Source organism: Ochotona princeps, chromosome 16 (genome assembly GCF_030435755.1).
Source record: "Ochotona princeps isolate mOchPri1 chromosome 16, mOchPri1.hap1, whole genome shotgun sequence".
NCBI lineage: Eukaryota > Metazoa > Chordata > Mammalia > Lagomorpha > Ochotonidae > Ochotona > Ochotona princeps.
In genome coordinates, this window is record NC_080847.1 from 5,616,838 (window position 1) to 5,643,238 (window position 26,401).

Here is a 26,401-nt window from a genome sequence, read left to right on the forward strand (position 1 = left end):
TTTGGATTCAGTTTCTGATTACTGACTTCAGCTTTGGTTCAGGCCTCATTGTTGTGGACATTTAGTGAGTGAATTAGTAGATGAGAGAGTTTTTCTGCTCTTCCTGCCTGTAAAACAAACAAATAAATAAAACATATTAGAAAGAAAACATGTATCATTATCTTCATGAGGATTCCAATCTAGCGGAGGTGGCCGATGCATATAATAAGCAGGTAGATGATGTTCTTCATAGGAATGGTTCCTCACTACAACCAGAGTGGGGGGAGCCAGGGCTGATTTCCAGGAGGAAATCCTATCACAGGTGTAACCCAACACACAAAGGAGTGACCCCCCCCAGCATCTCTGCAGCACTGCACCCCTACCCAGAGCACCTTCTCCCTTGGCCACTGCTGGATGTCTGGCTGGTGCTGGAAATGGATCGCCGGAGCCTGGATCGCCTGAGTGTGAGTTGCCGCTCGCCGACCGCTGCTGGGTTTTTCTGTCCACTGCAACACTGCTCTGCCGCCGCCGCCACTTCCCTGTGTCCGAAGGGTCTCTTGCTGCTTACTGCCTGACCGCTATTCCTCCCTGTAATCTGCTTCTTGTTTTTCACCCTGTGTAAAGATTCTCCATCATATCAAACATGTCTGTACCCTGTGCCACCATCTTGCCTCTGCATTGGTGGGCTTCATGTCCTCTCCACTCTCTTCTCCCACCTGGCAGCACTTCCCTTCTCTGGTGCACACCTCTGGTGCGGTGGTGTCCTTCAGTCACAAAGCAGATCACTTCACTGCACCACGCAATCCTTCACACCCTTCCCTATCATCCTTAGGGCAGATTGTACAACCTCTACCTCACCTTGATGGGCCCCACGTCTCTGTAACGCATTTCTTCTCTTGGGCTCCTGAATTAGTCACAATGTTGTCTTTCTGCCTCCACTTTGAATCTGCTGTTCTCCTTGTCCCAACAGTGTTTCCATGATTTCTCATCTGGAGAACATCCTTGCCTTGCGTCCATGCAGAGCCCATGCATGGAAGTCTACCTTCTCCACCTCTTTGTGCTCACCTGTTTCACCTAGTCCTTCCACAGGCAGGTTCCACAGTAATTGTACCATGTTTCTAATGATTATTGCATCCCACTTGGCATAATGTTATCAATCTCTGTTTCCACAGCACCGTGTGGACTGAATGAACAGTTCTAAGAGGAATAGGGCATTTTCTTTGCCTGCCATGAATATTCACAGTAGCACACAAAATTAATCACCCCCTTTCCCTGCAAAATGATAGCTATTGTTATAGGAAAATCTTATAGTTGTTTGTTAAATGCTGAAGAAAAGGGAAATTGAATGCCAATGTTCAGCTTCAGTTTCTGTTGTGCACACCTTGCTTTGAAATGAAGAACCAGTGTCACAGCTCCTGTGCCTTGGCTTCTTGAGTACATAGGAACTTGCAGGAGCCCTGAGCAGCACCAAGACAGAGACTTCTCAAGAACACCATACAGATGCTCTATCCAAAGAGCTTCTGTAGTGGAAAGTTTTTGTGAACCCATATCCTCCACCAATCTGCAGAAAAACTAGAGTAGGACAAAACTCGTGCTGTCTTTTCCTCTTTAAGAGGGAGCTGTACTTTGTAGAAAAACACAAAGGGTTTGCATTGGCAGGAATCTGGAGTTAGGAAGACTCAGAGAGAAGCAGAGAGAAAGAAGAGATACCTGTAGGCTGAAAGACTTGAGTTTGAATTCTGATGCTACCTCACTCTCTGAATAACTTTTGGTTGCTTCATTCATGATAAAGGAAAACTTCCTCTGCATCTTGCCTACCTTGGTATGGCAAACAGATGTGATGAGAATAACATGATGTAACATGACAAATGGAACTAAGCCAACATGATCATCAATTGCACACAGTAAGCATTGTAGTAACTATTAAGTTACAAGCTCCAATTACTATTTATCCTGGACTTTAGCACTGTGAGATTTTGGTAGGTCTTTGTTGAATGAAATAACGGACACATTTACTGCTGCAGCTTTTATTGCGTGAAGAGGTTATTAGTATCTGATTTTAGAGGAGTTCTCATGGGAGCAGTAAGGAGAGTGGGTGGGACCTCAGAGCAAATCTATGTTCAGTGACGGTATCGTGTGGTGGTTTGGGAAATTATGTCCTTCATTCTCCCCCGGAACTGAGAGCCCCAGAAAACAAATGAAACCAGTGTGGAAACACTGTGCTTGTAGTGCAAGCTCTTCTTCCCAATGCTTCCTGTAGCCCTGCTACAGTAACTGCTCCAACCTCTCTGAGTTGCTCCTGCACAATGCTGAATCCACTTAAACCCCATAGAGAGTGGTCCTTCTTCTTGTTCTGCAGGGACTCAAGTGAGCTTCCCTGAAATCTTCCTGGTCTTCTCTCAGGAGAAAAGGAACCAGAGTGCATACTGACAGGGACCCAGGGGATCTGGACTGCAGAAGTTCTGAGATAAAGAGCAACGTGGTAAGGAAACCCCCACTTCCGGGGTTCAGACCAGGTCTACAGGATATTGATCACTACAATGTAAGCAGTAATTTCTGTTTTATGCCAAGCTATCTGTGTCATTCATTTTATGGCCATCGTCCTGGGTGGCATGTTACTCAGAAACCACTGGGCCAGAAATCCTATTTCACAAAATGTGAGAGCTTTCTCTAGGCTGCAGCCAGGGGTGAGCAAAGATCAGCCTTCCTCCTCGTGGTAAAGCCATGTCTCCACACAGTCCAGAAACCAGCACTGTGTGATGTCTCTGAGGGCCTTGCTTTAATGTTGCCATGTTTTGCTGTAGATTAGTGATACAATAACTAGAAGTCAGTTTTATGCTTATTTCTTTGAGAACTAATCCAACCCAGGACAAGAAATTGTCATTCTTCCCATGGTGTGTGTGAAAACCCTTGCCCTGTGTTAAGTGGGTGATACAAGTCAGGCCACTCTAGGTGCTTTGCCGGCATTGGCAGTGATCTTTACCATAATCTTGAAAAGTAGATGTTGTCAGCTTGTAGGGATGGGAAAACTGAGGCTCAGTCTGAAATGAGGTCTCTTAGCTTCAGTGCAGATAATACTTAGGGCCAGCTGATTATCTGTGGTCAAAATTTGATATTCATTGCATGATGTTTAGTGGAACCCCCGACCTCTATCTAAAACCTATCTGCCCTGGGAATGAGTTTCTAGATATTTCTGTTGGGGTAAACCATACCCATTTTGCATAAAAATTGTATCTCCAGAAAACTAGTAACAAATATATATATACACACACGCATATATAGAGAGAGCACCGCCAATGCACCAAAACTATTGATCCTTGACAAACATAAAAAGTCAAGTCTGAATTTTTAAAAAAGTATTGAAGCCATTGTTGCTGTGTAATTAACCCAGTAACCTTTCAAAAAATCTTTTTTTCAAGCCAAATTTTGACTTTAAGTTATTGCCACTTGCATACTTAAACATTTACAGAGAATTTTAAACATTAGAACAATCAGTTCCATCCAAAGTTAAGAATTCACCCCGTCTGATTCTGATGGTGATAATGTTAATAATATATCTTTTAAAAGTTCCAAGCATGAATTATTTGCAGTAGAAGTTTGATGGTAATAGCATGCATCCTACATTAGCTCTCAGAGCTGAATAATGCAGAGCTTGTGCAGCATGGGTCGATAGAATTTGGATTTCTCCAAAACATTTTTCCCTTTGCTCTCTCACCATGAAACCAGTCCTCTGTGAGGTCTGGTTGTCAGTCTGCTGTGACAGCAGGTGAGCTGTGTTACATTGCTGGATACTAGTGATGCCCCTTCATTTCAGGATGCCCTCTGTATCCAAGAAGCCACCCCGGCGCCACATACAAAAGTTAGTCACTGATTGATGAGAGCTGGTTTTCCAGGCGCATTGCTCAAACATGTGTTCCAGTTGCTACACAGGCAGGAAAAGCGAAAGTTGGAAAGAAGACTTCAAATAACATTGTCTTTGCCTAAACAAATTAAAATGTCAAAACTGCACCAGGCTGAGATGCCATGGCTGCAGAGCCACATCCAGAGCTTCCCAGATGATCAGGCCCTCCCGCCCAGGACCTTTTGTGTCATCTTTGCTACCCTTCCCTGCTCACCTCCACATCTGTCTGCAGGAACAGATATTTCCCCCTCCCAGGCTTTCATTAAACTTACTAGTGCAAAATACACGTGAGTGCTCAGTAAATACTTGTGAAATTATCTGAAGGCACAGCTGGACTTTGATGAAAGACCTACTGGGTGGACATATGTGTTTCTCCATTTCTGGATCTGGCATCAGCTTCCCTAAAGGACTGCATGGTCCCATTAGGCAGCATTGTTTTATAGGGGCAGAGTTCCATAGCAGGACACTCGCTAGAGTGCTCCACTGTGGGCATGTCTGTAGGAGGGACACTCCTCTTGTCTAACCATCTTTGCTCCAGCACATGAGGTACAAAGCATCAAATAGCAAACTCCACATAGGAATAACTCAGGTTGTTAGCTATATGGACCTGACAAGCATTCGAACACTTTGGATACCTCCTCAGAACATCCCAACAAGATACAACAATCATCTTTTTTTTTTTTATGTGCTCAACACTGTGTTCGATGCCTTGGGTATTTGTAGACTTCACTGAGATTTCAACAGAATAGAATAAAAAGCAAAAGCTGTCTCTTAAGCAAGAAAGAAGAACTAGGAAAGGACATGAAGAAACTTTGAGAAGTGCTACATGCACATGTTCATTGTTTCCATGATGGTCATGGTCTCATGGGTGTATACATATTTCAAAACTTATCAAAACTGTACTCTCTAACATATACAGTTTTCTCTCAATTGTGTCTCAATGAAGCTATTAAAAATAAAAGTGTCTAGAAGTGGTGAGGCCATTGTTTCCAACAATTTATAGTTAAGTGTTTTTACACCTCTCCCATTCCACAGTGTTTGTGTGATTGTTGGATTACAAAGATCTTTATCTGAAATGATCAAAACTGGATCAGAAGGATGGGCCAAATCAAACAGATGTTGTTTAATGAGGAACAATGTGAAATGTCTCTGTGACTCAAAAGTTAACGGCCCCAGGAAGGGATAAGAAGGAAAAAGCCACACAAAAAAATTCATAGAAGGAAGTAGAAGCAGTTTAATTAGCAAATAAATTTAGCAGTGTCCTCTGCCTGTCAAAAAGAAACAAATAATTTTTTAGGATGCATTGTCTAGAAAAAGGAAGGAGTTGTTCTCTTGAGTAATGTCCTCAGCTGGAATGGTAGATTGATTTCTGGTAGACCACACATTAATAGCAACATTTGGGTATAATTTTTAAAGGCAACAAACCAGATGATTTAAAAAAAAAAGAGGAAGTAAAGTAAGTTAATGTGGCACAAGGACGAATAGAAGGCATTAAACATATCTAGCTGATAGAGTACCTTCAATGACCTGCAGCTCCTGGAGAAAGAATGCGTGGCAAGTGCCAGACACTTCAGGAAACATATATGGATTGTCCTCAGTGGTGAACTCTGCAAAAACAAGCTGGTAAAGGATGGAGGTGGTGACCAAATTGTGGCTGTTGATTTCTAACTGTGTGGTAGGATTGCACTTGAAAATCAGCCGTGGCCATGCATGTTTCCCTGGCCAGAGATGTACGTGATTTGTAAGTGTAAGCACACATCCCTACAGAGGCCCCACTATCCAAGTGGCCCAGCGACAACCCCATAGATCAGAGCTTGTCTCTACCCAAACTACATGCGACACAAGCTGTGAACAAAGTGGAAACCTGGGTTATCCGAAGCTGTGGAGGCATGAGAGCTGCCTGTCATTGCAGCAAAACATAGCTCACCCTGCCTGGTGTTGTTGGTGATTGACCACCTTTGTGTCTCTTAACAGGTGACAGAGCTGCAGTATTGAGTTTTGACGAGTCTTACTGCAAACTGTGCACATTTAATTACAACACTCTTTGGAGGAGTTAAATTGAATAGCTAGATCATTGGGCAGAGCAGGAAGCAAAACTAGATGTTTTCCTCCAACAAAGAGATCATTTACAACCACAGTCTGCTTTGGGGGTTTGTATCTCCCCAAACCCAGATGTGTTGGAGCAGAAGCTTATCAAACCTTTTCCTGTGGTTCAGGGGTGAGAATTCAAGACTTGAAGAGTGATTTGGATTGAAAGAATTGTTGGTTTCGTCCCTGCTCCAGTAACCTATGAGGCTGTACCTCTTAAGTGCTGGAAATGCCCAGAGGGCATTTGATAAACTGGAGCTGACTGCAGTAAAGCATTCTGCACCTGAGTGAGGGGAAGGCAGCTCTCCGTAGCGTCCAGATAACTAGTAAATTAAATCGATGCTGATAGCCCATACACCATACCTAAGTTCGTAAGAACATAGCTGAGTCCTCAAATATTAATTGCAGGAAGTGATTTGTGTGCCCTGGATGGTAATGCACGACTCAGGTCAATCTTTATTGTCACAGCTCTCCTCCACCAGCAAAGCATATTTCTGTCTTTCTGTTTCTCCCAGGCCTCTCCCTTTCCCACCACCCCACATCAGGTTTAAAAAAACAAAACAAAACACCAGCGTTCAGTTGTGACTGGCGATTCTCTCTGCATTTGAGGCTCGACTTTCCCTTGGTGGGCAACAAAGTCCTGTGGTCCCTCACTCTGAAACTCTGAGTCACATAAGTCACAGAGCAAGGGGATTTTTATGCAAAATAAAGCACTTTCCATGCTTTTCCCCTTGCAATGATTACATGATTTTCCCCTACGACCAAACAGTATATGTCCCATAAATAGAACCCTCTCTCTGTAAGCAAACCTTGGAAATGGATTATGTGTTTGGTTTGCATTCTGTCTCTCAGCATTGCAGCCACCAGAAGCCAGTCCCCAGGGGCATGCCACAGAGATGGGGAGCTCGAAGGGCTGTGAGGCATCAAAGAGTCCTTCATGCCACGGGCACTTGATCTTAGCAAGTGGCACGCAGCTGGTTAGAATTTGGATCACAAGACTCTTAGAAAGCCTTGAAAAGAGTTTGTTTGCAAACCCTAGTGGGGTGGCTCCCAAATCACTTTTGAAAGAAAAAATACACACACACACACACACACACACACACACACACACACACAGAGAGAGAGAGAGATAGAGAGAGAGAGAGAGGGAGAGAGAGAGAGTAGGGGCAACCCCTTATGTATAAACAGGTGAAAGCATATGCATTTCTAAGCAGGTGTTTATTTTTAGTAGCCTCATGTCACTGTTGAACAAGAACAAGGAAGTTCAGGGCGCGAAACGAAGTAACAATCTACTGACAATGTCCAAATGGGCCAGTCAGCAGCCTTCTGTACCTGGCCGTGTATGTGAGACACATGGCCGTGTATGTGAGACACATGGCCATGTATGTGAGACACATGGCCGTGTATGTGAGACACACGATGAGCAGGAAAAGCACGAAGGGACACATGCAACACCAGGGTTTGGATGCTCCACGGAAAATGCTTCCCAAGGCTTTAATCCTCTTTTCCCTAGCGGAGGCCCATGCTCCAGTGTGCTCGCACTGTGCAGACTGAGATATAACTGGGATTGTGAACTGAATCTTCCGGCCGACTCTGACCCAGCAGGTCCGGAGAACACGTGAGAGCCAGGGCTCCAGGCCTAACTAGCCTGAAGAGACGAAGTCATTTGATTCCTAGGACAAAGGAGCCCCACCAGAGTGGGCCCAGCCCAGCAAAGAAATCATCCTGACATCACACAGAACAGAGATAACCTCATTCTTGTGGAATGTGAGGGGTTAAAGGATAGCAGAACTGAAGGGTGCCTTTGTATGCCAGCTCAGTCTGAACTAAACCTGGGAATTGTGAAGCATCATGGAGCACACGGTAAATCAGTGTCATCACCTTCAGTAATGGAAGCATTGGGTACATGTTGTGGAAATGCCCACCTCAAAGAAGCTTGGGTCTTTAGTCTGACAGGAGATTCTACTCTTCCTGATTCTTCCCAATGGCATGATATTCTCCAAGCCTCAGGCTACCAATCTGTAAAATGGGAAAAGAATAGATGCTTTGCAGGGCCCATGCAGCACCTGGCACATAGCTAGTGATACAGCACTCATCATCACACCACTGCTACCCTCATCACATCACGCTGCACCTTTCTCTGACCTTGGCATTGTGACCTCTCTCCATTCACCCTGGAATTTCCAGCTTTTAGGAGCAGCAGCCAGGGCCTATGTCCCTTTCTCATTGTCAGGGTACAGAGCCATTCAATGTGCACACATAGGAGTCATGAATTACATGCTTCGTGAATGAATGAGCAATACAACATTGCCTTCTCTTATCACTTCACAAAGCAAGCCTTGTTATATTGATTAATTAGGCCTTTCTAGGCAGCCTCCTCTTTGCTGGTTGTACTTGGTGTCATATCCCCAGAACTTTTCCACAATGCATGGCCCATGGTAGATGCTTAATAAATGATTCTGCTATGAATGAATGAAAGAGCGAGTAAATGGGTAAACTGCAGAGTGCTCGATGAATACTTAATGCTTCAGGCTAAATAAAACATTTGCCATCTGATGACTTGGGTCTGTCGGGGCATATACATCAGTTCATTAAGTAGATGACAAAGAATCAGTCACTGAACTTGTCTCTTTGTGAAATATGATTGGGGGAATGTAATAAGCCCTACATTATGCATGCAGGAAATAAAACTTAGGCTCCACGCTTTCCGTGGCAATTCTGCTTTTCCCTTCTCCACCCTGATGTGGAGACACTCCTCTCTCAAGCGTGTTTTCTTCAAGCTCCACCTACCCACCACATCTTTTTTCAGGAACAGAACCATCAAGACAGGCCTGCTTAAAAAAAAAAATCTTTCTAAAGAAAAGAAGCAATGGTATTAACATGTTGGAGGCACGTCACGGACACAAGCAGGCCTCGTTTCGGAAAGCAGATAAAACCCAAGGGTTGCATCAGAGAAGAAACCAGGACATCATCCATTATTGGCAAGGACGTGGGAGGAGCACCCTGCTGTGCTGGGAAGACGGGAGAAGGTGCTCAGAAACGTTGTGAAATGTGAAATTAGAATATAAGTTTCCATTGGTACAAAATTATTTAAAATACATGCTTATGAGGAATCTCAACACATTCATAGAAAAATGCATATGATGAAAAAACCAGGAATGGTTTTCAAACTTCTTTTGCACTAAAATAAACTTGCCTTTATTTTCATTTTTCTACAAATGTTTTGAAATGTCCTCATATAAGTGGTAAAACTACTTTGGAAATATGTTTGCACGTTCTGTTAAAAAGACACCCTCTCTGGCAATGACCATCAGGATCGCTACTGAAACCCCTCAAAACAAACAAACAAACAAACAAAAATCTAGAATAGACAGAGAACAACAAGGAAAGCTTAGAATCAGACAGGAAATGGTCAGCGTGGATTTACTTATACCTTAGTAGGTAGGACACAAAGATTAGTTACTCCTCACTAGGGTATTGAAGATTTCTCTGCACACTCCTCCTAAAATTGTTCTGCACCTAAACTGTTGACATATGTCTTGTTAGAGTTATAAGCCAGTCTACCCGAAAAAAAGCCAGGTTCAGCAAAATTATGCTTCAATGCTATAAAATGCTAAATACTATAATGAAAATAGACACGAGACAGCTGAATAGTAATCTATAGCCATTTTAAGGTGTATAGAACCCGGTTGTATATAAACTAAAATTGAAATGTCAATGAAGAAGTCACAGGATGTGGTTAAGAACTTACTTTTTTTTAACATATTGGTTACTCAATACTATGTCAATTAACTCCACAACGTTATAAATTGTTGCTGATGTTATGTTGGGGCTTTTAATTGATCGGGATGATACTCTGCCGGCTCTTCCTTCAGAACAGAGATGGTCTCCTCAACAAGCCATTGAACTTATCTGGACAATAAGATGCTGGACTCTATGTTTGGTATATGCTCGCAATGAAAGAATCTCAACTGAACTTGAACTGTGGTAATGCAACAAGGTGGAGATATCCACCAGGGGGAAGGGTTTGGGGAGGGGTGGGGGGAATCCCAGTACCTATAAAACTGTGTCACGTAATGCAATGTAATTAATAAAAAAAGAAACCATATACCAACGTGATAATACAGCAATTCTTTTTTGTGAATATATATGCATGAAAATTGGTACATGTGTCCAAAATATATAAAACATTGTTTATGAACTATTTATTCATCTGAATCAGAAGTATAAACAGAGTGCAGACATTTAAGATAATGTTAAGATGTCAGTTGGGACACCCGCATCCCACATTGGACAACCTGGGCTAAAGCAGTTGACTTGCTGCTATTCACACTGGACACCTGAAGTGAGATTCTGGCTTCTGGCTCCAGCCCTGGGCCAGCCAAATCATTGCAGGTGTCTCGCTCACTATCTGTTTTCCTTCCTTGCTTCCTCCCTCCCTCCCTCTCTCGCTTTCTGTATTTATCAAATAAGTAAAAATTTTAGTAACAATAGTGAGTTGTATTAGATAGATGCAAAGGAAGACTATATAGCAGTTAAGAAAAGCTATCTGCTAATGAGTCTAGAAGAATATCATCAATAGTTTTTAAGTGAAATAAGTCAGGCACAAATGAGTGTGTGTGTGTGTTTATTTACTTGTGTAAAGTTCAAAAGCAAAAGAAATTAATGATAAAAGTTTGAATAGTGGTTGACTAGTGGATGGGGAGGTAAAATCGGGGCACAGGGGATCTCTGAGAGTGAAAATGTTCCCTGCCTTGTTTTCACTGGTGGAAACCTGGGTATTTAATCTCCATCATCAAGATGCATGAGTGTGCTCAACATTAGTGCACTTCAGATAATTCGCTGTAGGTATATTGTTCATCATTTACAAAATAATAGCAGCAAATATCAGAATTCTTTCTATGTACTGGGATGGATTTACTTCCTTATTTGTTGGTGCAGTCTTCCTATTATTTTTCTTTAAATATCAACTTCTTCTGGTGGGTTTCCTGGGTCTTAATAGCATCACATCTGTTACTCTGATATGTGTAACAGGCACCTGCTAGCTGAATGGACAGTCATCACACAGCAGCAACCATGTGAGTTGAGTTCATGTTCTGATTTTGCCATATTTTAGTTGTTTGGCCTTGGACATGTCATATTCATCCCTTTGCTTCTCAGTCTACTCATCTGAGAAGTGGGATAATGTCAGCAGAACCTCATAAAGATGAAGTGAATAAAGGAAAAAGCTGCACTAAGATGTCAAATGACTGATAGGGATCTAGAGTCAGACTGGCCAGTCCCCACCCTAAGCAGAGATTGCTGGGTTTGGCGCTGCAGACAACACAGCACAGAGACTGTAAGGCTGCAAGTGCCAGTGTTGCTGCGGTCTTGTCACGTCAGAATGGAAACCGATGAGGTTGTCTTGGAAAAAAGAGCATGTAGCCTGCTAGGCATTTGCTTCTGGATCTGGGACACCCTGTAGTTAAGGCAAGACATTTATCCACGTTCCTGGTGTCACCAGAACCCAAAATAAAGCCAGATGTGCCGTGCCCCGGTCTGCACCCCAGTCTGTGGTTCAGTGGGCAGATGGATCACATAATTGTCAGTAATGACTCCCTCTCCAGGGTTGCCACAGCACAGTTTGTGATTACTGGGTAAAGAAGAAAATCAGGGGTTAAACCGTGGTGGAACCCCGTCTGGTTAGATCATTTATGTTCATAATTACTTTCCGTCACCACACCGGAGTGTGTCTGGTTGTTCCTAATGGGAAAAGTGATTTGCTGCGGTGTCCGCATGGCAAAGGCATGTGACTCATAGGTCAGGGCCCAAACCCAGGAGACTATGTGGCCAAGTCCTGGCCCAAGTGGATTCTGTTGCCACTCTTCCTGGAAAAGCCTTTAACGCTCAGAGATAAGAAGGACCAAGAGCTCAAGCAGGACATAGATAACACACTGATCATTCCCCCAGCGTGTCTTACTGTTGTCAACAGCAATGGAAACCTCTGTTTAACTCCTGTTGCATCTGAGTATCTATGTGCGGTGTGAACTCAGTACTGCTGTATCTGTCTCAGCACAGCTAAAGCCCATTTTAAAGATGATGAAAGGAAGGCTATAGAAATAACATGAAATGACAGTTAAAAGTCAAGTTTTGTCGTGGCTCACTCTTAAGTCTGGGCTTCCCCAGTAGGATCTTGGAAATCCTTAGAGGATCATAACTTCAGTTGACCAGGACTGGGCTCAAGAATAACAATGACCAGAGTTCTCCTCTCATAGGAGCTAGTCACCCCAATCCTGAAGACCAGCTCTTGATCGCCACCCAAGTATCACATCCATTTGGGAAGGGTTGTGACTTCATAATGGTGCCTGCTTTTCCAGGAAAGTTGTCCACACAAAGAGAAGCCTAAGTATTCAGAGAAACTCATATTTTCCATGTTACATCTGACACAAATAGTTGTGTTCCTGGAAGATTCCAGAATACAAGGAAGAGATGTGAAGCCTCCTCCAAAATGCAAACACAGATTGCAGTGTGTTAGAGTGCCATATTGACACTAAGAGTGTATCCTCAAGGTCAGTGAGAGAGGCCAATAAATAAAGATAACACAGCTGGCTACTAGTGCAGGGATCTAGCGTGCAGTCAGTGGAGTGTAGTAATTATTTACTGTCATTCTCTAAAAGGCAGGTATTAGTTTTCATTTCCTGTAGACGAGTGAAGAGACTTCCTGTAAGAATTCAGATTCCAGACAAGACTCTAACCCCCAAGAGGCTTTTGCAAGCCACTGTTTTGCATGGATGGAATATTCAACATGAAGCACGTTGGAGTCCACTTCTTTGACAGAATCTTGGTTAGGGCAATGCGTGTCTTCCAACGACAGGATGAAATCTAGCTTTGACAGTGATAAGAGATGCAGGAGGGGAAGGTACAAATACACAGGAATCTGCAAAAGAAGGAACTAACGCCTATCCTGTGATGGAGTCAACTTTGTCTCGCTTACTCTTGGGCTGTGAGGAGTCGCTGTGCCTGAGTGAAGGGGAGCATGTTCTCCACTAAGCCACCTTCGTGAGAGTCACATGTGATCTCACTCAAGCACATTGTGTGTGGGGAGTGTGGCAGCAGCCCAGGACTGCAGTTCCTGCATCGAGGGACACTTGAAGTAGGACAAATGGCAGGCCTGTGTGTGTTGCCATTACATCTCCCAGATTTGCATCTGCTCCGAATATTTTTAGCTCAACACATTTCTTGTCGCTGAAACTGAGCAGGAGCTGTCACATACAATTCGAGATAGGGCCAGTCTTAACTCTGTTTCTTATGTTCAAGCAGCTCAAGGCCTACACTTCAGGAATAATTTGAGTGACTATGGGAAAGACAAAGTCGTTGCAGATTTCATCACCCGGTAGGCCTGCCATGTCTCGTAAGTGATTTGATATTTACATAGATCAGGCTTTGAAAATAATGAACTCCCAGGAAATCGGCAGTGGACATGCTCCTGTAAGTCACAGATAAGAAAATACTTAATGCAGAGAAAGGGACTGAGAGCTGACACAGTGTTTCCCTGAAGTGTGTTCTGTGAAAAACCCACTTCTAGACGCTTCCATAAATGCAGGATTTTGTTATCAAATAATGGGTACATTATATAGCCTCATCTCAGAAATCTGCAGAGTACTTCAGCAAGAGAAAGTTTCTGATGTCTGGAAGTCTGGAAACCTTTGTGCCAATCTTTTCAAGAAGCACCTTGACCTGAAATGATTTCTGGGAAGTGTCAGCCAACAAGTTCCCATGTATTATTATAGAGTCCCAGGAAACTGTTCCCCCAACACCCACAAATTCTCAAAGGAGCCCTGGCCTCAGAGCAGGTTTCTGCAGAATGGCTTCTACATGGCAGTAGTGATTTCACACTGATCATATTTTCAGAAAAAGAGGCAATATGCTGGAGTTACATCCTCTTAAAAAATAAAAGGGGCCTGACTACTAGATCAGTATCCCTAGAGATGTGCATCAGTATGCTCAAGATGTACATGAAAATGTTCTTCACAGTAGTTACGCTATGAGTCCAAGCCAGATGGTAACCTTTAAATAAATGAATAAACAACATGTGGTGTAGGTGCATCGTGGAAAACTATTCAGCCCTGTAGAAAGAAGGAAGTTCTGTGCCTTGTGACAGTATGAACTGAAGGACACTGTGCTAACTGAAAGAAGCTAGACACAGAGAGACAGGTGTGGTCTCTTCTCACTCACATGTGGAATCTTGGGACGCTAAAGTCACAGAAGTAGAAAGCAGAATGGGGGTGACCAGAGGTTGGTGGCAAGGAGTAGATGGTGGGTGGGTAAGCATTGGTCGAGAACCCAAAGTTTAACTAAGGGAACAATTCACTTCAGTGACCCCTTGTACAGAATGGTGATTCAAACAAACAAATTATTGTGTAGTATTCTTAGACTGCTTAAAGAATAAACATTAAGTGTTTTTACTCTAAGAAATGGTCAGCATGTGAGATGATGGACTTGTTCTTAAATTGATTTAATTATCCCAGACAGTAGGGATATGTTTCTTGTATCCCGGAAATATGGACAACTATTGTGTGTTGAATACAAGTATAATGAAAATACAAGTAAAACGTGAATCCTAGTCTTTCTTGTCATCCACGTTAGCATCTCAGAAAGTAAGTTAAATAATCAGATAGGAGAGTAAACAATGACCTTAATGAAATTCTGTGTAGGGTATTGATTACTGACCTGGTTTCTGAAGTTAGAAGAAAATGTTAAAAACTCGTTGCTGAACAACAGTGTTGTTCTTACTCATCTATCGCCTAACCCTCTGACTTTTAAATGTGGAAAGTGCATTAGCAGGGACCCTCCTTCACTGCTTTGGGAGTGTAGGCTAGTACCACCACTATGAAAGTCAGAGTGGAGAGTGCAAACAGAACTGAAAATTGACCTGCCGTGTGACCCAGCTATCCCACTACTGGGAATATATCCAAAGGAATTATATCTGCATATGAGAAAGGTATCTGTGATCCTGTATTTACAGCAGCACCATCTATAACAGCAAAGACATAGAAACAACCCAGCTGCCCATCTAAAAAAGAATGGATAAACTGTGGTACATCTACTCCATGGAATACTGCTCAGCTGTCAAACAGAATGAAATTCTACCATCTGCAACCAAATGGTCCCAGCTACCGATCATTATGCTCTTTGTTGTTGATTTTGTTTTATGGCGTTTCCTTTTAAAGGAATGCATAGTAACTGTAGTGGAGACTGTTGCATACAGGTGTGAAGATACAATGCACTGTACATCCCTACTTCCAAATCAAAGATGAACTCCCAATGAAGCTTTTGAATGTATCTTGACAATAATATGCTGGATTATCTGCCATTATCCATGTCCACAATGTCAAGATACACTTAAATAGCAGAATAATGGAAACTTATGACTGAATGTGAAGGACTGTACTATTGTAATTATGTGGAGGAAAATAGTGGAGGATGGAAATTTGGGAAGGGGAAGTGAAATCCCTGAGCCTGTGGAACTACATCATGAAATAATAAAATAATTATTTTTTTAAAAGAAACCACATTAGCAATGACAGCAGCTATTTGACGTTTGTGAGAGCAGAATGAGACCACAGATGGAAAGCTCTAGGCTTGTTAAAAGCAATCATTCCATGTTGTCTCCATTTATTGCTGTAACAAATACATAACACTGAGTGCTTTATAAAGAAAGGATGTTTAATTTGTTCGTGGTTCTGGAGATTTGAAACCTCGTGGCTGATGGTGTCATAATGGCGAGAACACATATGGAAGCCAGAGACTTGCCAAGAGCCAGGTTTGCTCTTTTCGTAAAAACTCGTCTTTGTAGGAATGCATCTCCTCCTGCCACACTGGACCCCTTCCATGACGGCAGCATCAATCTTTCCTGAAGCTGGTGCCTTAGCATCACTATGTGGGGCCAGCCATCTAGTACACGAAATTTTGAGGGCCATGTCACATCCAAACCATAGTAGTGGGCGATCAGACCAATTTGCTACTTTTTCCCCCTTGTTTTTCCCACCGTGATCAGTGCTTAAAAGATTGAAGCAGTGAAACTTATTGTTTTTATTCCAGGGCAATGAAAAGGAGGTAGCCAGACTGGAGATGCGAAACTGTTGGCTGCAGCCATGGAAAGGTAAGAAAGCAGGCAAGAGTCTAGGACTTGCACTAGATCAAGAAAGAAGGGCACACACACAGCCCTGAGCCCTGACAGTCGCAGAAGAAAAGGAAGGACCTAATTACTGCCAAGACAAACTTGTAAAACATTGTCAGGGAATGCCGTAGAGCTACCTGTGAGATGCTGGGCATAGCTTCAGGGAAAGGAAGCAGCAGCCATGCCATTCGGTTGCGTCATTTTACTCTTGCATTTCTAGTTCTGAGTTTCTTTTTCTTACCCTCTTATAAAAACTTTGCTGCCATCTGGGCTGACAAGTTTTTCCAGGATATGCAACGTCTCCATTTCTTATGCTACATGGGGCCTTGGCAGACAAGCCTGAGAAAACTGGGCTCTCATCAGCAGCTCAGAATTCACAAGATGTGTGGATGGGGCCCTGAGTGATAAGTCAGGGCTTGATTAGCATGTTGGTTTTCTAGGGCAGCCACAGTGCATGACCACAAGCACAGAGCCTGAAAACAAGGGCTGTGGTCAATTGTCAGCAAGCCATTCTCTCTCTGAAGACTCTGGGCCTCATCCTAGGCCCTAGTGTTCTGGCCTTGCTTGGCTTGTGGCAGCTTATCCTCTGAAGGGCTTGTTGCCTCCAGTATCCCTGTGTATCCTCTCTTCTTATAAAGGCACTCTGCTGCTTGTAGGACCTAGTCTAATCCACTGCCATCTCATCTAAGGTCCCAAGAAAATTACGTTAGCAAAGAGTTGACTTCCAAATAATGCCCCATTCAGAATTCCCAGGTGGACATGACTTTTAGGGGATGGTCTTCAACCTATGTGAGCTTGGGAAGATTTATTTGGAAGTAATTATGATGAGCCCAAACTGGAAAGACAAATATCACAGATTTTCTCTCATTTATGGACGTTACAGGGTATAAAAATGGTACAGATGTCAAACATTTGGGATATAGTTATTAATATTATTTCTCTGAACTATACCATATACATAACAATATGACCTTCTTTCTCTGGGTTATGATGGTTATCATGGCTCCCTCATTTTGAGAATTTAATATAATTGGGTGTCAAGGAAAAAAATAATATTATGTGAGCCTGTATGTAATAGTTACACAGGAAGTGAATTGCCAAAGTGTGGAAAATTGCTAAGTCTTTTAAAAAATAATGTTTCTTAGAAACAGAAGGATAATTAGAAGTGATCACTAGGAAGATAGATCCTGAGAGAATTACAGGGGCAGCGTGAGCCACACCTTGTGCTGAGTGTCTCCACAGTGGACCTCCCTGGAATCCTTAAAGCACATAGGTGCTGAATGCTGCTCCTCTTGCTTTTCACAACGGGAAGCTGATTAAGCAAGGCCCCAGACCTTACCAGTGTTCCTAGAGCTTGCTAGGGGGAGAATTATTACCTGTATATCTGCAGGTCCATGGGCATGAAACATGCTTTGAAACTTTCTGGAGGATTGCAGAACTATGATGGGATTTTCTGGGTCCCCTTTTACAGTTAATGTGAAAGACCATTACTGAGTCTTTAAAGAAAAAATGTTCATTGATCAAGACAAGTTGTCCTTTCCTGCCTTTTCTGTTTTTCCTACATTTCCAACAATTTTTCCTCCTTATATAACTGAACAAAAATCTATATTTTCTAGAACTTTCTCTAATTTGAAACGAGCCTTTTAAAGCCTGTGTGAGTAACAGCATAGCCAAGCAGCAACCAAACATGCTGTACATGGGGGCAGAGTACCATGTCTCCATGCTTCTGTGACTGAGAGAGGTGTGAATGCTTCCCCAGCTCTGGCTCTGCACGGCCTCAGGTAAAAACCAAGAGCATAGAGGAGAAGGCTTCTAAGGCCTCTCTCAACTCCAGTGTTCCCTTGGACTTTTCAGTCTCTCTGGTATGAAATCTCTACCGACAAGCAACCAAATTGCCTAGAAATAAATGAAAACTGGTCCCACGTTCTGTCTGGTCCTTCCTCAACACAGGCCTTTCCTCCATGGGAATTTTTCCCTGATTCTTATAGTCCCTGCACAACCCTCCCCCATATTCAAAGACATCCATGCTCTTTGGAACCAGACATTGTGTGTTGTGTACGGAAATACTGGTTTCATATTTCAGGTTGTTGCAGGTCAGTATAACCATTGTCCTCTCTGCCCTAATGTCTGTATCAATTTTCTGTCGCTTTAACTTAATATCATTGACTGGTTAATCTATAAAGAGTAGAAGTTTTACTGAAGTCTTGATTCTGGGAGTAGGAAAAACAAGAGCAAAGTGCCGTTACCTGCTCAGCCTCTGGAGAAGGCCATCTTGGCACATTGCAGGAAGTTAGAATCTGTGACATCGTAAGATGAGCAGGTGCGTGTCAGCCATTTTCTTTCTTCCTCTTTTAAAGCCACTAGTGTTACCAGGGGGCCCAGTCTGATAATTCTGTCTATTCTAATTACTTCCCATAGGCCCCACCTTAAAATATCAAAAGCATTGAATTTGTGTGGAAATGTTTGGACCATGGTATCTTGCCTTTTGCTGTTCATTCATTACCTTGAACTGGGCAAGAGGCAGGACTCAGGAATAAGTTGAGCTTGAGAGCAGATTTCTGAGTTTTTTCAAGAGACTGTCACCCCGTTCACATCTGGGTTGCCTAAATGAATTTATAAGTGCAAAGAGATGTTTGTTATTTTTTGGAAGCTGCCTTAAGTGCCTAGTCTCTGGACTGAATCCTTTATTTTATTAGCTGAAAGATGGCTTGAAGGACCCATACTCTCACCATCTATGGATTCACCTCCCTTCAGTCATTAGCAGTTGGTTGTAGATAGTGTGTTCTGTCTACAGCATAGTCTTGGGTAGCCTAAAATCAGTACAATTGCCTATAAAGGATAAAACTGCCTGAGAAGCTGACATAATAAGAAAGTAGTCACAGCCATTTTCATAGTGTGTCTCACCACTTTTCCAGGCTGGGCAATTGGGAAGGTAGAGCTAGGTCGACTAAGGCATGGGAAAGATCATTGCTTTCTCTTGGCATTTGCATAGAAAATGAAATGAGAAAAAGATGTCAAGAAAAGCAGCAATACCTTCTCAGCAGTCCTTTAGCCTGAACACATGACATCTGCGGGCTAAAGCCTGGGGGAGCACATGTGACTCTGCCTGGGAGTCTTGGACCTAGCAAACAATACCTTTAGAGAAGACAGTCTGTAGTAACAGAAGTATTGATACATGATCTACCCAGGGATGTATTAATTCAGTTCTGCGAAACAGGAGTAAGCATCTGCTATGTCATGCATCCTGTCATAGGCTCTAAATAAAGGAATTATACATGGGTCAGAGTCTATAAAACTCTTCTATAAATGTCAAAAGAGTATGTGTCTTAAGGTTTTGTGGGCCATGAGGTATTTGTCACAGCTTCTCAATGCTGCCACTATGGTATAAAAACAACCATAAGCAATAATGTGATTTAACAGAATTCAGTTTGTTCCAATAGAAGTCTATTTATAAATTCACCTAGCCAACTGGAGTTGGCCATGGGTCATAGTTTGCAATCCCTGATACAGATGAGTAAGATGGAGTGTGTATTAATTTAGGAGAGACGTCATGTTTTCTTATCGTTACTTGTTATGTGCCTCAGTAGTATCAACAGGGAGAGACTTAGTGGATGCACACAGTAAACTGAGACTAGCTTCCATAAAGCGATGAAGGTCCGTCAGGTAATGAAGGAGCAATGTGTCAGACACAGGGACAGCTAATATGAGTGAGAGAGTGTGGCCTCTTGTGGTAATGGGAAGACAGTCTGTACACTTGGCAGAACACAGAAAGGGAAGAGCAAGCACAGTTCTATAGCTTGTGGAGTCTTGTATTTGTCCATTGGACAAAATAGAACAATCCTAAATCCAGGCCTAGAAACTTGTGAGTGTATCTACCTAGGCAATAATCTCAGCCTTGACAATGATCGTTGCAATTTAACATAGTTAGTTCTCATTTTTTCAGAGATTTATTTTACTTGAAAGAGTTACAAAGAGAGAGGGATAGACAGAGAAGCAGATCTTCTGTCCCCAAGTGGCTGTGTGAAATGCCAGCACCACAGGCAGAGGATTAATTTACTATACCAATGTGCTGACCTCCATACATTTAATTCTATGTCAGGTGTTCGATGAAGGCTTTAAGACTTTTTGATTGATTCATTCAGGGACATTGTGAATGTAATATCATCAGTCCCATTTTACATATAAGACAACTGGAACCCACACTGATTATACAGCTTGTGAAAATGTGCCTAGGTCTTTAGTGATGATAGTAGGACTTGAACCCATCTCTGAGTGGCCTCAAAGTCCTTTCCCATACATGCTAGCTTTGCCCTAACTGAAATGTGCACAGTAATAACTTTAGGGAGGTATTGGTCACATGCAGGTTCCTAGGGTCTGCCCCAGAGGATTAGAACCATTGCTGGAGAATGGGGCCTGAGAATTTGTATCTTTAAACCAAAAAAGCATGTGTTTATTTATTGGAAAGCCAAGTTACACAGAGCAGAGAGAGAGTGTAAGGGAGAGAGAGGGAGCTCTTCCATCCAGCAGTTCACCCTGCAGATGGTCACAAGGGTTATAGCTTCATCCAGGTTTTCTCCATGGGTGATAGGGGCCCAGACACTTAAGTCACCTTCCTCTGCTTTACCATGGAACTGGATAGGGAACCAGACCCAGACTAGCACCCATGATGTGGGATGCCAGCAATGTGGATGGTGGCTTACTCTCTATGCCACACTCCAACCCCAAGAATTTGCATCTTAAAAGCACTTTCAGGTGCTCTTAATGTAAGTGGCTTTTGAGAATTCTGTTCTGTACAGGAAGTCACATGTGTATCCTAAGCTCACAACCATCTTGGCTTCCACACAGAAAATTCACTCTAGGAAAGTGGGGAAGGCTGGTCAGCTCTACACTTCCCAAGGTTAGCACAGAGTTGGCAAGTGGTGGGCCCTTAAAAACGTTTAGGGAATGAATGGTTGACTGTAGCTTGCAGTGGAAGTCCAGGGTGAATTGACAGTTTCTCTAAGGCCAGAGACGGCAAGGGAGAAGTTCAAGGGCTAACTCAGAGGGACAGTTTCTCCTGCTCCCTGAGGAGCTGATCACAGCCCTGGAAAAAATGATGCCTCATCAAATTCCCATTTGTGCTTACATGTTCAGGGGACACTTGTCCTTAATGCAAGAAGAAAGGAGAAGGAGGCAGGTGTCAATCTCCTGTGTCGTGATTGCTCTTCCTACATCTCCACTGTCCTTTCCTGCTCCCCCTCTTCACCCAGGCCTGTCCACTGGGCTGAGGGTGGGGGATAGGCTTAGGGGGCTAAACAGATCTTGTCCACCCGCTGCCTGTGACCTCTGAATGACTCTGTTTGTCAAGTCAGTGACCCCTGGGAACCTGTACAGCTGACGGTGGGCGGGTAGCCCCTTTTCCTGCTTGTCTCCCAAGGCTGGCCCCAAAGACTCAGACGCCACAGTCTGTTTCCCATAATCATCCATCTATTGGGCCCTCCCCTACTCAGCAGAAGGATGTAAGTCCTGCCTCAGAGCTCAGGGTAGCATCCAGCTTTCGAGATCTTTCTCATTCTACACATGTGCTCCGTGGGTGAGACAAGCATGTGAGAAGCCATCAAGTGCACGAGAGGCTCTTCACCGCAGCTGTGACATGAACGACAAAGAAGAGGGTTTCTCGGCCACGCATAATTGGAAGTCATGCCCAGTTTCAGGATTTAGGGATGGTTTCCCTGGGGGAGATAGTACTTGCCACAAAGTCCCCAGATGGTGTTGGACTAAACCAAGTGAAGAGAGGGAGGAAGACAGTCTGAGACAAGGAGACAGTATGTGTGGACACATCTTTACAAATGGTAGCAAAACTTTCTGTAAGTCTGTTTTTCTTCTCATTTTACTGTAACGCTGTCTTTCCAATCTCTTTCTTATTTTCTTCCAATGAGGCCAATACGTACAATCTGTCTACTCTTGGTGTTGTTAAACTGGTATCTGTGCTGGGCTCAGAGATGGGCCTTTGATTCCCATAAGCATGACGAGGCACTTTCCTCCCAAATTCCCATCTACACATGCCCCAGTATGAATGTTGGCATGCCATGGGGTGGAGAAACACACAAGGTTGCAGGAACTCTTCACCATTTTGCAAGTCACCCAAACACAACTTCTGATACTGGTTTTACTCCAGCTGCCAAGACCCCTGGGAGATGCTCAAGCCTTCAGGTGGGACTCGTAGCCATGGTTGAATTGGTTCAGCATAGAGGTTGGTAAAAGAGTTCAGGTGATGCTTCCTGGGGAGTAGAAACAAGTGGCTTTCTTCCAGAAGAAACAGAACTCTTTTCACGTCATTTGCTCTGATTTGCGCTATGTTAGAATAAACCTTCAGTGTCAGCTTCTGGCGTGAGCCTTAAGACTCTTCTAAATGTATTGTCCTCACAAAGACATTTTCAGTGTTAATCAACGGGGCACCGTGGATTTGACGCTTAGTTATTGGAGCACCGGTTATGTAGTTATTTATTCACTGAGAGGGAAATAGAACAGTAGTTCCATTTGCCACTCCTAAATTTATTGTCAGTCCTTCTGTGCAGTGTAAAATTGTGAGTCGTCTTCTACAGCTCTCAGAAATAAGCATTCCAAATATATTCGCCTACTGTACAGAGATGTGCTGATGCCACTCCTCGCAATTTTTTGCCAGAGAGGATGGAAATAGTAGATCTAACCGGTAGGAAATGGATCTTGGGAAGAAAACAACAAGTCGGAGGCCCTTGTAAAGCCTAGGAAGTAGCAGGAATTGCAGTGGAGCCACCTGGCATGGCCTAGTTTAAGAGGTCTAAGTTACTCAGTGCAGGCCTTGGGGGTGGGGACAGGTGTGGTGTCTGGTTGTCACAATAGTGACCGGCAAGAGGATATTTTTTCTGTACAAGGTAGTCCCCAGTGTTCATCTGGTAGACGCGCCGAATCTTCTATCTGCAGCCGTTCCTGCCAACTCCTTCTCCCTTGCCACCATAAAGGGAAGCTTTTTGTCCTAAGGCTGCCTTGCAAGTTAGGCTTGGATAAACTCAAGCCATCTGGAAGTTTCCAAAATCATCTGCCTGGTGGGAGAAACTTCCTGATAATGAACAGAAAGCCAAGTGCTGGCTTCCAGCCATTTCCTTACTCAACCCAATGGTGTGCTGGCCCTGGGATGGTCCCCCGTCTGGCAGCATTACTGACCTCTTAATGGCAGCACGAGATTAACGCTGGAGATCATATTTGCACTGTAGAAGCTGACCATCACCGAGAACCAGTACTTAGCCTTTTTATGTTTTTCTGAAAACCCATTTACCTGCATATTGTGCATGTTGCTGCCCGATACATTATTACCTGTCCTCAAACTGTACATGTAATTATTCAACTGACTCAGTTGAATTCCTACTATATTCCTGACCTGTAGAGTAAAAAAATCCAGTCCACACTTTATATATGGGAAAACTGAAGTTTCTAAGAAGTAAATGACTTTGTCCTGAAATACTCAGTGCCAGGCCTTTTCCAGCCCCCAGAGATCCAGGGGAAAAGACAGGCGAGACACCAGCCCTATGGCACCCTGAAAGTCTGGAAGTCTTCATTTATTGTACAGTTCTAAAAAATGACATAGAGGCACGTAAATCGGCTTATCGGAATTTCTGATCAGTGGAAAGAAACAATGTGGTTGCAGTGAACTAATGTTCTGCCAGCAAAAGCCAAGTCTTTTATGAGTTGGGGAGGGGAAGGGTGGGCATGAGCTGGAGGCTCCTTATTGTACATCTGATCTTCATTCCTATTACTGATTGGCTTTAGAAACCAGAGCTAAATACCTACCGCAGGCTTCCAAGTTCCCACTGTGTAGGTGAGAGATCTGGAGAACTGAGCAGGCACAGCAAGATTGTGTCTTCAAGAAGTGGCCTCAACAGAGACATTCATCAACAGGAGCCCCTCCTGGGGCCTCCATCTTGCCACGTGCTTTGTAAATGCCCTGCTGCTTGCATTACTATTGGTTTGCGTTATTGTTACTACTATATTGTCATTGCTCTGGCATAAAAGCAAGAAGATCCTTTAATACCAAATGCAGTCCTGGACCTATCACTCTATGAGAAATCATCCGTGTGAAATTTGAGTTGTTGTGCTCTGCGTGCAGTTCTCTGGGCTCATGGTGAGGGGCCGCGGGAACAGGGGTTGCAATGCCAGGCTTTCATCCTGCCCAGGGCTCTGCAGTGTCTGAGATGCTAAGCAGACCACAGTGCCTTGCACCCATGGAGCCAGTGTCAGGCTTTCGCCAACATCAGACCCATCACGAGACCACGGGCCAGAGATGAGCAACAGCTGTTTGAAACCGAGGCTGCTCCTCTCCACATCCACACAGTAAACCACTCTTTCCTAGCAAAACAAAATGTTCCCGTTTGTAATTATTTATTTAAAAAAGAAAAGCCACGTGAAGCATTAGAGTCTTGCTGAATCGGGTTGTGTTAAAAAAAAAAGTCCAAAAATGATAACAAATGTTTTTATTTTATTTCATTTTATTTTCCATACCATATGGACTTGCCAGCTCAATGCATCACTGCTTGTTTATGCTAGAGCAGCTGTCAGCACCCTGATAATGCTATAGTATCGCTCAAGTGCAGACTGCCAAACCACAGTATATTGAAATCATATCACAAATTAAAAAAAAAAAAAAAGAAAGCTCCACTTCAAGTCAGTTTCCAGCTGTGAACTTCTGCGAGGGAGCGGATTGGCGGGGGTGGGGTTGTGGAATCCTGTAAGTAGTCTCAACATCCAGCATTATTTTAAGCAAACTAGAGTGTGACTTCTCAGGGTAATCACAGCTAGTATTTGACCTTCATCAAGGTACAATTTGTGTTTCGTTGCCAAGTACAATTTAGTGTTTTATTTATTTTTTTTAATGACTAAACTATGATTCAGAAGGCAGCCACAAATAACAGTTTAGAAACTTGACTCCGTATAGGTTTTAGGCCAGTTTTATGTATTTATTTGTTTTGACCATGAAAACAAAAAGTGACCACTCATGACAGGGCCAAAGCAGCCAAAGACACACATCTTGGCCTGATGGCCTAGAGTCACCCAAAACTTTGATTAAAGCCAGTCGAGCAAGCCCAGCTCCTGTACTCTGTGCAGAGTAAGTTAAGCAGAGAAGTTAATCGCAAACAAACATCACCGCCTGGGAGGAGGCAAGCAAGTCTTATAGAAACAGAAAAAAAAATGCGTGCTTCTGTGGGCCAAAATCCTACTTCTGAGAATTTCATTATTAACCATATATCATAGTAGAGGAGACCAGGAGAAAATAAAAGAGAAAAAAGGAGAAAGGGCAGACAGATCTCTCAGTGCTAGAGCTACGATATATTACTTCATTTAAACGTTGTCAGATGTCAGTGAGGTGGACCAGAGTATTCCCATTTAACAGACAGGCCAACGGCTCAGATTGGAGGAGTGGGTTGTCCAGGTCTCCAGTGGGTTAACCGGCACCTACGCCCGCAGAGGTGGTACTTTAGTCCTAACTCCTGGTACCTATGAATGTGAACTGTATAGGGTCTTTATGGATGTAATTAAGATGTCAGTTAAAATAGAATCACATTGGAACAGATTGGATTCTTAATTCAGTATGACTGGTATCACCAAAAGAAAAACAAAAAAGATAGCACACTGAGATAAATGCCATATGAACACAGAAACTTGCATAGAAAGAAAGTGGAGAAAAGACACAGTATGCATTTCATTTGGTAATGGAGGTGAAGGTTGGGTGATGTCTCTACTGGACAAAGAAAGCTCCAAACTGTTGGCCAACTACTGCAAGCCCAAAAAGGGGACTGGCATCACAGCACTGTGGCTAAGCCTCTGCCTGGGATGCCAGCATCCCATATAGGCACCAGCTCACATCCTGGATGTTTCCTTTAGGTTCTGCTGCCTGCTAAAGCTCCTGGAAAAGTAGTAGAAGATGGCCCAGTGCCTTGGGAACTTGACCCATGTGGGAGACCCAGGTGCAGCTCCCAGCTTCATCCTGACCTAGTCCTGGCAGTTGCAATCATTGGGGAAGAGAACCAGCAATGAATGGCATCTCCCTCTTCCTCTTCTCTCTAACTCTTTCAAGTAAGCACAGAACAGATTCCACTGTAGAGTCTTAAGCTGACAGTTGTCGGGTGTATGGTCTCTAGAACAAAGAAATTGTTTCTGTTTTAAGCCACCTGGGTTATGGTAGTTCGTTGAGGCAGCCCTGTGAGTCAAATGAAAAGGATGAGATGGTGAGGACCTCACATGCTGGCTGGATAACTTTTAGT